Here is a 12029-nt window from a genome sequence, read left to right on the forward strand (position 1 = left end):
ACGGAAATCTTGAAAAGTCTCAACTTTAAAATGCCAGGAGATACATATTTGGAAATGTTAGGTTTCTTTCTTTCTTTCTTTCTTTCTTTCTTTCTCTCTGAAGAATAACCTACTCAAGATTCAATATGGAGACTAATGGAGTTGATTCCTTGTAATAATTAAATTACAAGTACTTTATTTTTGGAATCTTATTACATTATACAGATTACATGTAATCCGTTAGGAGTTATTTGGGAATGTTAGGTTTTCCTTCTTTCTTTCTAAAGCACTACTCAAGATTCACTAGACTATGGAGACTAATGGACAGTGCTTGAATTGAGGGGGGGCTGGGGGGATCCGGGACCCCCATAAGAAGTAAAAAATAGACTATGGGGGGTCCCTAAGATACTTATATTTTAGTCAAAATAATAATGACAAATCTAATTAAATTCATGCAGTGGATACAGTATATTTCATGAATTAATTATTTAATTTATATTAAGTTTATTTATAGGCTAGTTGTCATATCTCTTTAAAATGTAAACGCTAAGTGCATGACATCGTTGACATGACTGCTTGCTTGGTGCCACTCCGGTGAAGCTAACTTTAGCTAAAAAATGGAGATATAATAAACCTCCACTCGCAGTCGGGAAGAGCAAGCTTCTTACTGACTTTTTTGAGGGGTAATTTTCTCTCTCTCTATATCTTTCTACTATATCTATCCACTCCATGTCGGGGCTTTTGTATTCCTTGCATAAATTGGAAATATTTAGGCTTACTCATTTTTCATTATTAATAGGCCTGGTTCTATGGGGGTGCTAGAGATCGCGATGAAGATGAGTGACAGCTTTTTAGTGATTATAAAGGGAGCGCTCGTTGTGCGCTTTCTATGCTATATATAATCCATTCAGAATTTGTATAAAACTTGTTTTTCATTCTGCTAAGAGGAGGACCAGTGGCCAAGTACATGCTGCAAAATTTCAGGAAATACATCCGCATATAAATGCGGGATTCACTCTTGAAATAACAATGACTGACATATTGATAACCATATTGTTTGTTCCTGAATAAAGCAGCCTTTTTGACTGAAATGGTTGAATAGTCTGCTGACTGACTCACTCATAACAGTCCCTTGCCGCCACCTACTGACGTAACAATGTAACTGCACTGAAATCGTTGAAAAATCCCCACCAACACTAACACACAGACTAATATCTAATTATCTAATAAACTAGTTTCGTGCATTTAAACAAGTCTTTTGGAACAAACATTATTATCACAAATTGTCATATCAATCATCCAGTTGTTTTTAGGGTAGTAAATCCTACATTGGTAAATAATGCTAGAATTATTCTGTTGGAAGTACACTACTGTTCAAAAGTTTCTTCTGCTCACCAAGCCTGCACTGATTTGATCCAAAATACAGTAAAAACAGTAATATTTTTAAGTCTTAGTGAGTCTGGAAGCCATCTGATTATTTTCTACTGTTTTTGAGACATTTCAATGTATTTTGAAGTCACATGCTTTTACGGGTGCCTTATATGTAGTCCCCTGGTATATTTGCCATAGTTGCCCTTTTGGGTCTGCTGCTTTGTCACCCTCTAAATCCAGTATTACTTGGAGTAAGCCATTTACTCATTTAAGAATGTGTAAATTTATTAATTTAAGAAGAATAGTAGCTTATCTCTCTTTGTTATATAACAATACATTTTTTTTATTCTTTATCAACACAAAAGCCTGTTCTTTTATGTAAGCCTGTTTTTAATAATTAGTATATAGTTATGCATATTATGATCAAATAAATATATTGCATATTTTGTATAAATTGTATATTGCCAGTATAATATTGTATAACCCCCCACCCCCATAAGACCTGATTCAATTCGAGCACTGCTAATGGAGTTGCTTCCTTGTAATGGTCCTTATCTGACTATTTATACTTTCAGGACCTAACAATCTTTCTTCCTATTTGTCTTTGTGGATGTAGAATTGGTTGCTTGTGCTCACTTTGAAATGCTGAGATAAATATTTAGCAATATATTGCAGAATATAATAGATAATTAAAATGCTGTCGTGTTCATCTTCATTCAAACAATTCAAACTGACCCGAATATTAAAAAGACAAGAGCACTGCGAACCAGAATTAACTTATGATTATAAATTATGTTGGATTTCAACAACTTTTTTAGGCACAACGGAGCACCTGTCTGCTGTAATAATACAAGTATATTAAAACCCCTTCACTTATCACACAAGCGTCTATATACTAGTTACTATATACAACATAAACTAGTTTTGCTTTTAGGGTATTTTATCAATTGCGCCCAACACATTTATTAAGCTGTAATCTATAATTAGCTTAATATTTAATGTTATTGTGAAATATGTCTTGAATGCCTGATATAACAAAACCGTTTCTGAAGTTGGTAGCTTTGATCAGTATCCCCAAATAAATATAGCAAATTATTAAATAGCGATAGCCTACCTTTGCAAGAACAGCTCTATTGGTTCGTTACTAGGTAAAAAGTAAGCGATGACAGTGTGCGCATTTTTGCAAATACGCTGACACACGTCATTAAATATGCTTGTAATTCCCTTGTAAAACACGAATGTGGCTTGAGTCCAAGTGTAGCTTCCAGTAAATGCTCCACCGAATGCAGCTCTGAACTACAGTGCCTCAGCTTGGCTGTTTACTGAAAGAGATGTGCACAGCTTGCATTTACACTGGGTAAGCTACAGCTCTACAGTGACTATACTTGAAGATATGCCAAGAGTTAACACCTTCTCACTATAATTTTCAAAAAATATTACAAAACAGTCTCTGGAGGGGTATGAAATATAATGGAAGACCATTAATTATTTTTATATTAAAATTTTCAACCTCACTATACAATGCAAGTAAACGTTGACAATATAATAAAATAGTAGGCATGCACCAATACAACTCTAAGTAAAAACACAAAGAATGAGGATTCAGTAATAATAGGGATGCAATATATTTTATTAAACAATAAATAATATGCAGTCAGAACAACAATTATAATAAGCAGTTTCTTAAAAATGTAGTTTGTTTGGCAGTAAAGACATAATGGAGAGATGGCAGACAGCTCAGTCCATATTTAAATAGTAGCCTATGCTAAAACGAGAAAATCTTTATATTAGTAATTTACTGTGCTACAAATCTAAATCTGTCTACTTAGAAGGACTTAGCAGAAAAAAAAAAAAAATTCTGGGATCAATCATAAATAGTAGTATAAAATTTAAATCGCAAATGCTGTTTACAATATTAATATTGTATATTTTATTTGTCACATAGAAATGCACATTTGACAGTAAAGCATTGATTTTGAGCTAGGATGCAGAAATACATTACTGATATCAAAGGTGCACTCAGTAATGTTTTCCTCATTAAAAAAGTTTTACTCCTAAAAACATGAATTGCAATTTTGCAGTATATGTAGGAAATCACGACCACTCTCATTAAAATGAAGACTCCAGTCATATCAGGAACCATATAAAAGCTATTTTATTCTACATGGAGAGGGTCCGCACATGGGGGCTGCCATGTTAGAATCACATGACCAGCTGAATACTACTTGCTTAATCTCAGTAACTGTCCTGTTGTTTGACACTTTCACTTATTGATTAAATTAATCATTGCTGACTGTGAATCCTACATTTCTACAATAGCATCTGAAACTGAAAACTATTGATTTTAAATTATGCTGCATCCTAGCCGTTAGGTATTGTAATGGAAAATTATTAAGACTTTGTATTCTATTGTTTCTCTACTGGGAACTTTGTGTTCTCTTTATTAGTTCTCTCCTCTGCATACAATATAATGTGTGTCCTTTAGCTGACCCTACTCTTATTCTGCCTACAACAGAGTTAGTAAAGTAAGACACGAGATGTTCACGCGCCCGAGGTATTGACAAAGCATGGACACTGACTGGTCAGTTCAGAGAGGAGCCAGTGTTCTGGCACGGGGTAGCACTGAAACCACGCCTGGCAAAGTATAAGGTAGAGGACACCAAGAGCTCTTGCTCTGCACCTGTGGAAACCTTTGATTTCTGTATGGTCACTGAGACTACTTGCAAGTATTATTAAAGATCCAGAAAGACATTTTCTGCCTCTGAGTCTCTTATTTTATGAAATTTCCACAACAATCTTGGCATAGCCGGGCATGATCGTCGGCTGATTCGGCAAACCACTCAGTGCCGAAAGACGAAAACTGTGCACAGTCGGGGTTAGAGTCCCTGTAGTCCGAACCTCCCCTACAAAAGAGGGTGGGACACAGGAACCTGAGGGCTGAGGGTTGAGATGGATCAATGCATGATCCATGGAGTAGAAGGATAAAGCACAAGCAAACAGACTTAAGCAGCAATTCTCTTTCTGGTAAGAAAATTCCACTGTGATTCTCAATAGATGATAATTTTTATAATTGTTATTTAGTTGAGGAAAGATCGCATCCGCAACAGAAATTCTGCAGTGATTCTTAATTAGGGACATTTAAATTTTTAATTAAGGAAAGACCAGTGCTGGAATAAAAGGGATTCTAAATAAATGATCAAGTAATTTTAACCGACGGATTACTAGGGCAAGTCTGGGACCGCTAGAGAATCACCTAGGTTCGAACAATAGTAAAAAAGAAAATGAAGGGGTAATAGACTAACCAGATCAGGGATCTGCAAATGGCAAATATGATAAATAATTATGGTTCACCACCTGGTCCCTAAAAGGTGTCATGGAACCTTGGGCACATAGCCCGGTCGGGGTCTCAGGATCACGTGAGAGTAGCCCGGACTGAACTCCAGGCACATTTCGCTGACAGAGAACGCTTGCAGGTCTCCTACCCTCTTGATGGAAGTGAGTGCAGTCAGGAGGGCAGTCTTCAAAGAGAGTGCCTTAAGCTCAGCTGACTGCAAGGGCTCAAAGGGGGCTCTCTGTAGACCCTGAAGAACTACAGAGAGGTCCCATGAGGGAACGAGGCGTGGTCTGAAGGGATTAAACCTCCTGGTGCCTCTCAGGAACCTGATGATCAGGTCATGCTTCCCTAAGGACTTACCGTCCACTGTGTCATGGTGTGCCGCTATAGCGGCTACATACACCTTCAAGGTGGAGGGGGACAGCCGCCCTTCCAACCTCTCCTGCAGGAAGGAAAGCACCGACGCCACTTAAAGGCATACAGGTGCCTCGTAGAGGGGGCCCTAGCCTGAGTGATCGTGTCTACCACCGCGGGTGATAGACCACTTAAGTCTTCCGCGTCCCATCCAGGGGCCATGGAGATTCCAGAGGTCTGTGAGGAGCGTGAGGTCCGAGAACCACGTCTGGGTGGGCCAGTAGGGTGCTACCAGGATGACCTGCTCCTCATCCTCCCTGACCTTTATTAGCATGCAGGGCCAACACAAGCATATCATAGAGAAAAAAATGTACTAAAACTTGCATAATTTTAAGCATACAATATAAAGATCATGAATAGTGGCAATGTTGTAGCATTTAGCCTTTTTTAAATTATTATGAATGAATGAACGTTACATTTATACAGCGCTTTTCTGACACTTTACACAGTGAACAGGTGACTCTCCTTAACCACCACCAGTGTGCAGCATCCACCTGGATGATCCGACGGCAGCCATAGTGCGCAGTACACTCACCACACACAAGCTATTGGTGGAGAGGAGAGAATAGAGTTATAGAGCCAATTAATGGATGGGGATTATTAGGAGGCCATGACTGAGAAGGGCCAATGGGGAGATCAATCCCTGGATCTCAACCTCCTACAGCTCTGCCCACTCCACCACAGTCTCCACTACCTGTGTCTCAAAACCCCAATCCTCCTGTGGCTCTGCCAGCTCCTCCTCTGGTTCCTCCTCTTGAGACCCAAATCCTCTGCCTTCAAGCCCTCAAGTCCCTACTCTGTGGCTGCCTCCCAGGCCTCCTGACCCAGTCCCTGTCATGTGGCTGCCTCCCAGGCCTACTGACCCAATACCTGTCCTGTGGCTGCCTCCCAGGCCTCCTGACCCAGTCCCTGTCCTGTGGCCACCTCCCAGGCCTCCTGATTCTATTCCAGCCCTGAAGCCGCCCCCCCAGGCTTCCTGATTGTCTTCCTAGGATCCTTTCTCACCTTCTGTGTCACCCTGGGGGTGGGGGTTTAATGTCACAGTTATTCATCGTTTTATTCTATGGACTCTTATTTTGAATTGGTTTTGTCATCACTCCTTAGTTTCCCCTGGACTACACTTCCCATAATTCACTGCCCTCATTATTAACATCTGTTCCTTATCTTCCTCACCTGTCCTCCATTTCCTCATTAGCAGCTTTTGTATAAATATCCTCTAGTTTTGTCCATTCTTTTGTCAGTTCTTGAAATGTTATGTTGTGTTAAGTTTTGATGTGAAGATTTATTGTTTGTTCCACTCCAGCAATTGTCATTAAATGATCTAAAGTATTTACTCCTGCGTCTCCTCTCTTCCTCTTCCACTCCACAAACCCAGTGCTACAGCGGCACCATATTTTAGGCATTTTGCCCACAACCAAAAAAGTTTGGACACTCCTGGCCTAGGATGATAGGATCTGTGGCTTGCAGCATGGTGGTGAATTAGAGAGTGCATGAGCTTCCAGTCACTTTATTTATTCTTGCACTATATATTGTGGCAGTGGTGTAAAAAACACACACACATGCATTCGATCTTTAAAATTAATTTATATTTATATACATATACACTACCAGTCAAACATTTTGAAACACTTGACTGAAATGATTCACATGATCTTAAAAATCTTTTGATCTGAAGGTGTATGCTTAAATGTTTGAAATTAGTTTTGTAGACAAAAATATCATTGTGCCACCATATTCATTTATTTCATTATAAAACTAAAATTTAATAATAAAAAAAAATAAAAAATGTTTTTGATATTGATGATTTGGACCAAAATAATAAAGAAAAGCAGCCAATATGTGCCCAACATAGCTGGGAACTCCTTCAATACTGTTTAAAAATCATCCCAAGGTGATACCTCAAGAAGTAAGTTGAGAAAATGTCAAGAGTACATGTCTGCAAAATCTAGGCAAAGGGTGACTACTTTGAAGATGCTAAAATATAACACAGTTTTGATTTATTTTGGATTTTATTTAGTCACAACATAATTCCCATAGTTCAATTTATGTTATTCCATAGTTTTGATGACTTTACTATTATTCTAAAATGTGAAAAAAAAAAAAAACATTAAAAAGACTGTAGTTCCACATAAACTTACATAATGTATACCAGGGTAAGCTTTTGCTGTCATGGTGTAGAGTACACTGCTAAGAACCATGGTATGGTAACTTGATGTTAAAAATGAATTTAAATTAATAGGTGTAATTAATGTTCCTTTCATTAGGTTACTATTGTTAATACATTATTATTACTCTATTAAACTAATTCATAATACACAATAAGCTGTTAAGCACTGTAGCTAATATAATAGTGTAGTAATGTTCACGTCAACATGTTATCTTGTATTATTATATAGCCTACATTACAATTAATGCTTATTAGTTTTATTTGTATACTATTATGTGCTTTGTGTATAGTGAAATTGTTTTCCAACTTAGAAATATAAATTGAAATGATCTGATACCATGACAAAAAGGCACTATCGATAGCAGTAAAATGCAAAAAAAAAAAAAAAAAAAAAAAGAGCATCAAAAACTAGCAGGGGTGCAATGACATGCAGTATTTTCACTAAGTTTAACTGCATAAGTTAAATTTAAATGTATATGTATATACTGTATTTACGTTTAGCAAGGAAATACATTTACAGTGCAAATTATGATTACTCCAGGGATGCTTGTGCAGCATTAGACGCTGGAAATGTTCTGCCCCTTACTGAAACAGAAAATATTATTGGTTAACAAATATCCAATCGCATCTGAAATGAACGTTCTGATTGGTGGATCAGCTTATTTGGATTGTCTATCTTGCCTGAGCCATCAGCTCCGTGCACGTTTAGAGAATCTCTGTACACTTAAAAATAAATAAATAAATAAATATATACACAATTCACTCAATGGTGCTGCAGCATCGTATTAGTAGATTGAAAAAGTTCGGGTCAAAATACGTCATACGTATCATCACTTATTTCAGGTGGGCATACGCAAAATCCTAAGAAAGATAAGTGGGCATACGGCATATGCCTGCGCATACCCTAGACTACACTACTGTATTGTGGGTAATGTAGGATCCATGTATCTAAGGAATTCTTAACAAGGGGAGATAACCAGTCTTTGTATCATTTTGTTGATTTAAGGTTTATTGAAAATACCTTTTGTTTGATATTGTTTGAAATTACAATAACATCAAATTAGACTTTAAATTGTGTTATGTTAATTTGATGTTATTGTAAATTGGTATATGTCTCATCACTGTCACGACTGCTATATTGATCGGAACTGCACCCAAGAATTTCACACACCATTGCACTTGTGTTTATGGCTGTGTGACAATAAATGTGATTTGATGATTTTGATTTGAATTAATTTTAAGATGCTTAGAAGTATATTTATTGTTGAAATTGTTGTTTTCTCCCTGTTAGAGTCAAATTATTTGGACAAAATGTGCTGTTCTGTCTGTATGGAGATAGTTCTGAACTGGGACCTCTGTAATGAAAGAACTTTGCCTGTTATTTTATATAATTTTTGGCAAGAAATGTGTATGCAGTTGTAAGAATACATCAATAAAATAAAATCTGACATAGACAAAGTATTATGTACATTTATATAAAATACAAGAAAGAACTAACATTTTAAAGTTCAGACTTTTCAAGATTTCCTTTAATGTAAAAATTAATGATTGAATGTAAAAATATAAAAAAAAATATTACTGGTGTGTTGAACTGAGCTGAAAGTTGTTGAATTGCTTCTTGGTAAGTTAATTAAATGTTAACTGTAATAAACAAAACTAAAGTAAAATCCAGTCATTTAGACATTAGTATGATTTAATGAAAGAACATAGTGTTTTAGAAGATGAACCACCATTTGGTAACTGAAAGCTTAGTCATTCTTTCCCGTGTATCTTATCTTAATGTGTTAATCTTTTCTTTCACTGGCAAATGATTGAGTAACGTTTTTTGTCTTATCTGATTATGTTTGTCAAAAATATGCTGTCAGGCCAGCCTTACAGCATACTTAAAAAACAAAAAAACAAAACTCTTCTTTATTTGATGCCATGCATTTGAGTATCAATTAAATAAAAATATAATAATTGCCATGATTTTGTTTTACGTGCTGTTTGTCTGTTTTGCTTGCTATTTGTCTGTTACTGACCTAACTGTGTAGGATAATTTATACTATTTCGACATAATGCTTAGATGCAATTAATAAAACTTGCATAATGAATCAAAATATAAGAATTGCTATGATTTTGTTTACTTGCTTTTTGTCTGTTACTGCGTGAAATAAAAAAGGCACTTACAGGGTCATGGAACACAAAAAAGCATTTTAACTGATATGTTAAAATTCCATGTTTTATTTATTTATTTATTTGTCCAGACTTCTAGAATCAATAATTAGTTAATGTCACTGGATTTGATGTAGACATTTCACAGTTAGACATCAGCAGTGTTTAGATATTTGCATCATTATTTGTCATGCGAAGACATGGTCTAATCGTTGGAGTGGTTCTTTTGTCCAGAAATTCAGAATCATCGATAATGTATTTTCATCGTAAATGTATTTCACGAAGGGAGTTGTAATATAGATTTTACAATGTTTATTCGTAATCATATTTACTTTAAGTAGACTTATATTCTCATACTGTGAATATAAAAATTTGAAGGTTTCATTGCCCACTACCAGTCAGAGTTAGAGTCTCTGTATGGTTTTGAGTCCACCTTACAAGTGTGTTCATTAAATACCTATTAGAAAGGCACCGCAGTCTTTGAGTCTCTTATTACAGAATTTCTACCAAACATGTCTAGAGCTTTAAGCTTTCCATAAATGACAGACTCAAATATGGTCGAGTTTAACAGGTATTTGTTATGGGAAATTTTCTAGAATTATGTTCAGGTGCCCAGGGGAGTGTTAAACAAACATGGTGAAAGAGATGAACTAGATTTTGAAACATGACTGAACCAGTAACATGCAGATCAGTTTAAAAGTATGCTGTAAGGCTGGCCAGACAACATATTTTTTGCAAAACATAATGAGAAAAGAACACTGACTGAATATTTTCCATCATGGTGGTTCATCTCCTAAACACTATGTTCTTTCACTAAATAATGTTAAAATTTAAATGACTGGATTCTACTTCTAGTTATTATTGTTAACATTTAATTAACTTACCAAGAAGCAATTCAACAACTTTCAGCTCAATTCAACAACAGTAATATTTTAACATTTTGACATTCAAACATTAATTTTTACATTGACGGAAATCTTGAAAAGTCTCAATTTTAAAATGCCAGGAGATACGTATTTGGGAATGTTAGGTTTCTTTCTTTCTTTTTTCTTTCTTTCTTTCTTTCTCTCTTTCTTTCTTTCTGAAGCATAACCTACTCAAGATTACTAATGGAGTTGATTCCTTGTAATAATTAAATTACAAGTACTTTATTTTTGGAACCTTATTACATTATACAGATTACATGCAATCTGTTAGGAGTTATTTGGGAATGTTAGGTTTTCCTTCTTTCTTTCTAAAGCACTACTCAAGTTTCACTAGACTATGGAGACTAATGGAGTTGCTTCCTTGTAATGGTCCTTATCTGACTACTTATACTTTCAGGACCTAACAATCTTTCTTCCTATTTGTCTTTGTGGATGTAGAATTGGTTGCTTGTGCTCACTTTGAAATGCTGAGATAAATATATAGCAATATATTGCAGAATTAAGACTTTGTATTCTAATGTTTCTCTACTGAGAACTTTGTGTTCTCTCTGTCTGTTCTCTCCCTCCCTTGTTGGCTGATTTGGCAAATCACTCAGCTGAAGGACGAAAACTGTGCACAGTTGGGGTAGAGTCCCTGTAGCCCGAACCTCCCCTACAAAAGAGGGTGAGACGCGGGAACCTGAGGGCTGAGGGCGGAGTTGGATCAACGCATGATCCATGGAGTAGAAGGATAAAGAACCAACAAACAGACTCAAGCAGCAATTCTCTTTCTGGTAAGAAAATTCCACTGTGATTCTCAATAGATGAAAATGTTTATAATTGTTATTTAGTTGAGGAAAGATCGCATCTGCAACAGAAATTCTGCTGTGATTCTTAATTAGGGAAATTTACAATTTTAATTAAGGAAAGACCAGGGCTGGAATAAAAGGGATTCTAAATAATTGATCAAATAATTTTAACCGACGGATTACTAGGGCAAGTCTGGGACCGATAGAGAATCGCCTAGCTTCGAACAATAGTAAAAAAGACTAGCAGACTGGCTCACAGAATCAAACATGAGGGAAACGTATGGATTTGAGGAAGCGGGGCCCAAATTAATGTGTTTATGACTATCTGGCACGACTTACGGAAATGCATACTGCCCACAGTGGTATTGACATGCCAGAAAACATGAACAATATGTCTCTGTGGGAGTCACATTTGCGGGATTGGTTTGTGGAAGGACTAAGACTGGATATCAGGGCTCATGTTAGAGATTACGACACAGGACGATTGGCTGATTTTGAGGAGTGTGCTGTGCACACCGAAAAGGCCCTGAATGAGAAGTAAATAAAAAAAGAAAAGACTATGGCGGCTAGGCTGCAGATGGCTCAACTGAACGGCCTCAAGGCACAGGTGTAAAAAGGAATTGGAGGACGTGGGCGAGGTCGATGGTGAGGATGCAGCCAAGAGCGCAGTGATGGCTGTTTCGTCCACGGGGCGATGGACCACTGGGCTAGGGACTGTCCAAAAACAAACCCAAGAAAGGATTATCGAAGGATAAGGATACTGAAGCTGATTGTCTCCTGGTGGGGCTGGGGATGGATCAAGTGACTTCTGAGGAAACCAGCAAGAGACTTTGACAAGTGAGCAAAACTCTCACACACTCACATGCATGACACGCTTTACACCATGTTTTCTGATG

The 12029-nt window shown here is 36.7% G+C and overlaps 1 protein-coding gene across 2 annotated transcripts in view; it reads right to left on the reverse strand.

Annotated features, from left to right (window-relative positions):
• LOC127415323 (uncharacterized) overlaps window positions 1–12029 on the reverse strand; it is a 53400-nt gene that overhangs the window by 17363 nt on the left and 24008 nt on the right. Inside the window, exon 1 of one of the 2 annotated variants that reach the window (XM_051654044.1) lies at window positions 2465–2623. The exons of the other annotated variant lie outside the window; for it this stretch is intronic. The gene's annotated coding sequence lies outside the window, so the exon portion shown is untranslated. Of the gene's footprint in view, window positions 1–2464; window positions 2624–12029 lie in introns of those variants that run through there. 2 annotated transcript variants of the gene reach the window in all.

The sequence above is a fragment of the Myxocyprinus asiaticus genome, chromosome 24 (assembly GCF_019703515.2).
Source record: "Myxocyprinus asiaticus isolate MX2 ecotype Aquarium Trade chromosome 24, UBuf_Myxa_2, whole genome shotgun sequence".
NCBI classification, from domain to species: domain Eukaryota; kingdom Metazoa; phylum Chordata; class Actinopteri; order Cypriniformes; family Catostomidae; genus Myxocyprinus; species Myxocyprinus asiaticus.